Source organism: Cannabis sativa, chromosome 7 (assembly GCF_029168945.1).
Source record: "Cannabis sativa cultivar Pink pepper isolate KNU-18-1 chromosome 7, ASM2916894v1, whole genome shotgun sequence".
Lineage (NCBI taxonomy): Eukaryota > Viridiplantae > Streptophyta > Magnoliopsida > Rosales > Cannabaceae > Cannabis > Cannabis sativa.
The window spans coordinates 15121535-15127500 of NC_083607.1; positions in this window are offsets into that span (position 1 = coordinate 15121535).

Below are 5966 nucleotides of genomic sequence, written 5' to 3' on the forward strand. Positions count from 1 at the left end.
AAATAAATCATGTGAACCATGCAACATAAAATGTTATTTCTGATCTTTATTAATAAGTAAATCTGATTATATTGAAATGGGTTTTATTTAGGGCACAAAACCCAGCAAGAGGGACATGTTGAACTTCTGCAGATATCACAACGACTTTGGCCATGACACTAATGAGTGTCAAATTTAGAAGAGGGAGATTGAGTACCTGATAAGGCATAACAATCCCCACTTATGTCGTTTTGTGCAAGACGACCAGGCCTAGGCCTTGTCTTTTCAAACCCTCCGACCAATCTGTGGTTTCTCTCTTGTATTTATGGGCCCCCATACTTCCATGCAAAAAAAATTGGATAGAGTTAATGAAGTTGGGTGATAGATTTGGAGGTCCTTGGTTGATCCTTGGTGATGTTAATTTTGTGCTCAATGATTCTGAAAGAGTAAGGTCTAAGGGCAAAGACCAATTTGCTCCCTTTATTTAAGAGCTTGTTTTCTCTCGCGGTCTTATTAATTTTCCTATCCAAGGCAAAAAGCTTGCATGGAATAATCACCGAGAGGGTGGGACTCATAGTAAATCAATTCTTCACAAGGGTTTGGTCAATGAGTGGTGGTTGAATCGGTTGTTGAAGGCTACTCTGTGCTCATACTAGGCTTGTAATTGGGATCATAGACTGTTGTGCTCTTTTTTTAATGGTTTAGATGTGAATTTTAAATGGTGCTTCAGATTTGAGGAAGGGTGGACCCAAGATGATCGTAGTAAACTTGTTTTAGCTCATGCTTGGTAGACTACCACTCACCCTTGGGCTTTGACCAAAATTTTCAAGAAATTGGGGCTACTAGGGTCACCCTGCTACACTGGAATAGACTTCTATTTGGGAACATTGATAATACTATTAGAACTTTGGAAAATAAGCTTAATCTTTTACAAGCTTTGTCGGTGGGTACCAGAGATTTGTTTGAGGAGTGTGAGATTCTAAACACCCTGAATAAAGCTTTAGAAAGGAAAGCTCTTTATTGGAAACAAAGAGCCAAGATCTCTTGGCTTAAATATGGGGATCACTATTCTAAATTTTTCTTTTTGACCTCTACCATTAGAGGAAGACATAATGCTATTGAATGTATTATGGATAGAAATGATGTGTGAATTACTAGATGTGAATTAATTAGGAAAGAGTTTTTGGATTACTGGAGCAGAATTTTTTTGGGTCCCCACCCAACCCAGGAGCCCGTGTTGGATGACCTCATCCAAGACAGCCTGTCTTTAGATGAGCAAGAAGAGCTCATCAATATTTTTTCAGTTGACAAAATTAGAAAGACCCTCTTTACCATGGGTAGCAATAAATCCTCGATTCCGAATGGAATGTCAGTTCTCTTTTTTAATTGGGATTCGGTGGGTGGTGACTTCTGTGACGTTGTTTCTGATTTTTTCAAGTCTGGGACTATGCATTAAGGTGTCAATTCCACTAACTTGGTTCTCATCCCTAAAGTCCACAATCCCAAGAGGGTGAGTTATTTTAGACTGATCTCTCTTTGCAATGTTACGTAGAGGGTCATATCTAAGATCAATGTAAATAGGATCAAGCTTATCCTTCTAAGACTGATTTGCCCAATTTAAGTAGCTTTTGTTCCAGGAATAAACATTCAAGAAAACAATGTGATTGTCCAACAAGTCATCCATTTGTTCAAGAGGAAAAAAGGTCGAGAAGGCTTCTTTGCCATTAAGATTGATCTAGTCAAGGCTTATGATAAACTTAGTTAGAAGTGTATTGATACGGTTCTGGATAAGTTTGGGGCTCCTAGGATGTTTAGAAACTAGATCAATCAAAGTATTCGACTACTGCTCTTAATGTTTGCCTCAGTGTGGCTAGGTTGGGAGAATTGTTCCTTCTTGTAGCATCTGACAAGGTGATCCCCTTTCTCCCTATCTCTGCATTTGGGCCGATAAAATTCTTTCTAAACTTTTGGGAAGTGCTCTTGGACAGGGGGACATTAAAGTCATTAGACTCATTCAAGGGCCCATTCTCTCTCATATCCTTTTCACGGATGACCTTATCCTTGTTGGAAGAGCCAACTTGGTGGAAGCTGAAAAATTTTGGAAGTGCATAGAAAGTTTCTGTTCCTGGTCAGGTCAACAAGTCAACAAGCTCAAAACCTCCATTTTCTTTAGCAAAAATACTCCCATTGGGATGAAAAGAGGTATTAAAGAGTTGTTGGGAATACAGGAGCCGGACGGTAATATTAAATATGTAATGACCGTTATACTTAGACATGGGATTAATACGATACTTAGCACTAATTAATCTAACTATGTGATTATTTATGCATTTTATGCTTTATAGACCCTATTTTCATGAAAATATGTGTTATGATTATTATTTCTCAATACTAGAGATTTTATTAAATCATAGGTGTGATATGCATCTATGTAAATTTTCATAATTTCACATTTTTATGCCCGAAAACAGTGGAAATGGCTCGGATGGAAATTTTAGTCACATGGATACAAATTTGTATCAAGTATTTTATAGGGCAATATTATTGGATATCTTAGAATACCAGGATTTAATGAAATAATAGAATTGGACCATTTTACCCATAGGGTTACGAGATAACTTAACAGGGAAGTATGGGCATTTTAGACTTTTTACCCTAAGAGATTAGTCACTCCATTTGGGAGGGATAGGTGGTTGTGGCTCATCCTTTTGATGATGAACAACTGCTTAGGAAGCAAACAAAAAGGAAAATCAAAGTAAAAAGGAACCAAAAACAAAAACCATAGTCAAAAGCAAAAAGGAAAGTAAAAAAAACACCAAATAACCTTCTATTTCTCTCTCTCCTTCGAGGCTTATGAAACAAGACAAAAAACCAAGATTTTTCTACCATTTTCAAACATATTTCTTGCTGAATTTGATCAAGGAGTTCAACCCCTAGCTCCTTCAAACTTCCAAGGTAAAACCTAACTTGAAACTTATTAGTTTTCTAGGGTTTTTGTTAGTTTTTAGTGGTTGTTTATAGTAGAATATGTTGAAGAAGTTTAGGAAGGTTGGGAATGGATTTTTAAGGTTATATAGGACTATTTATAAGTATTTTGGTTGGTTGTAGCAAAATTTATGCAAGTTTGAGTTCAAAGAACTTAAACTTGACTTTGTTGTGATATTTTGAATTCTGTTGTGAATTGGGTTTAGGATTCTTTATGAAAAATGTTCATTATAATGTTTATAGGCTCTCTGAAAAATTTGGTAAGGTTTGTCTCATTATTGGATGAGTTATGTGATTTCCAAACTCAGACATGGAGGTTTAATACCGTCTGATTTAGGCAGTTTTAGGACGGCCATTTAATTCAATTTTTGTTGATAATTTGATTAAGGTTCCTTCATAAAAAATGTTCATTATGATATTTTTAGGCACTCTGAAAATTTTGGTAAGGTTTGGTTTTGAATTTAATGAGTTATGCCAGTTTTAAAATTGGGTAGTGGAGTTCAGATTGTCCGATTTAGGCAGAATTTGGGGGTCCATTTTTAAAGTAGACCATCTGTTTTGAGGATTTACTCGGGACCCCAATTTAGTGTTTTCTCAAGACTTAGGGTATTGCCTTGATTTTTATCGATAGGAAAACTTTTAGTTTTGAATTTACGTCCCCAAAAGTGTTAGGGTAACACTTATTGGTTTTTCTAGAATTGTGACTTAGGGCCTCCGATTACCCTTACCTATTTCTATTCAGGTTGACCAGTACACCTGAAATCCAAATTGAGGTAAGACTAGTATAACACACAAACATATGTACATGTTTATGATTTCCATATATATGACATATCAGTTAGAACGATACTTGGTGTATATATGATTGCATCTTGATATCGTGAATATGTGTTTGGCTATTCAGAAAGTATGAACTAATGCTACCAATACTCGCATGCTATAGTAATGAGTGTATGTAGTATTATGGTTGGTTATACTTCTAAAAGTATGAACTAGTGCTACCAACACTAGTACACCAAAGTACTAAATGCATGTGTTATTATGGCTAGTTGTACTTATAGTATGGATTGATGCTACCAACACTAGTAGGACTAGAGTACTGAGTGCATGTGGTATTATGGTCAATTGTACTATGGTCAAGAACATTCGAGACTAAATTATACATCTTTGACATGTTTTATGACTTGTTGATAGGTGTATGGGCGCTTAGCCACAAGTCAGTTATATGTTATGCTTTTCTTACTGAGTCTGTCGACTCATAGATGCGATGTTATGTGCAGGTAAAGGCAAAGCTGTTGTTGAACTACAGTGAGTTTGGAGCTGGATGAAGATTGTACATATCGAGACAGTTTGACCTAGAGTGTTAGATCTTTGGGACAGTTAGGGTTCACAATTTAGTAGTTGTTGTGTGACATCTTTTGATTATGTACAGTTGAAAAATGTAGATAAATGTAATAAATTATATGTTTATTTATTAAAGTTTAAAATTTATCACTTTTGATAAATCCTTTGATTAGCAAAGGTTGCACAATTATTATGAAAAGCACTGTAGCACGCCTAAACTAGTAGGGTGTTACAAAATACATGGGCCTTCCTCTCTTTAGAATGAAGCAGAGAGATGCTGACTTCAATTTTATTTTGGATAATCTTTCTGCCAAACTCTAAGGTTGGAAGATGAAAACTCTTTCTAAGGTTGGTTGTGCGACTTTAATCAAGTCTATGGGACTTTCCTTGCCTATGTACTCCATGAAAACTACCATGTTGTCTAGTCATTTTGTGACTAGAATTGATGGCATGGTTAGAGATTTTTGGTGGGGCTTTGAAAAGGGTAACCAGGATCTAGATTTACTAGCAAGTATGTTGAATTAACATCCTAAGTATGAATTCTCTAAAACAATAAAATTAAACACATAAGGGTTTAAGAAAACCTTACGATGATTGCAGCGGAATATAATGACTCCTTCCGTTCAAGATCTCTAGCCCTTGATTCCTTTCTGTAGCAAAGCATTATCAAGATCTGAACATGGATCTCTTTCTCTCCTTCAGGTTTGGTTACCACCATCTTACTCACTATGATTGAGTACTTGACTTGCTATGTGTGGGCATGACACTCTTTCTCTATGGGTTCGAATATGGTGAAGAACAATGAAGGAAGGAACTCTCTCATCTAGGTTGGTTGAATAGTCAAGTTGACATTAGTTAAAAAGTGGATGAGTGAGAGCATCATGTTCCTTTTATAGTGTTTCAACTAGGACTTAGGCTGAATTATATGGATTAAAAAATAATAAAATATTGGATAATTATCAACTTAATGGGCGTAATAGAGGGACCAGTTTCTAGTTAGAATTTTGCAATTTTTTCAACCACTTATTCTTCTTTCAATAATACCATATTTTCCCATTCAATCTTATTAATGCCAAAACAATTTATTTAATAATTATAATTAATTATCAAATAAAATTGTCATTTATGTAATTTATTAATTAGACCATGTAAAGTCTCTTAATTAATAAATTGACCCCAAAAACTCTTTTTTTCACAATTAAGCCCTTGCTTAGTGAAAATTCATAAATAAGACATAGTCTAATTTTAAAATTATAATTGATTAATTAAAATCAATTAACTAAGTCTGCAAGCAGTATTGTCTCAACTAGTGAGGGAGCCATGGGCCTATATAACCGAGTTTTCAATAAGTAGATCTAGAATTCACCAAGTAAATTCTCAACTTATTAATTCCGCCTTGCGCCACTATAGATTTGGAATTGAATAGCACTCTCAATTATATAGAACGCTCTATATGTACCACGATATAGATACATTATGATTATCCATTATTACAATCCTAATAGTCAAATATCCTCTATAGATGATCTACACTAAATAGGGATAAATTTACCGTTCTACCCTTCAATGTATTTTATCCTTAAAACACTTAGCAACCTATAAATGATATTTTAGTAAACTAATATACTTACTGAAATGAGATTTCAATCATTTATCTC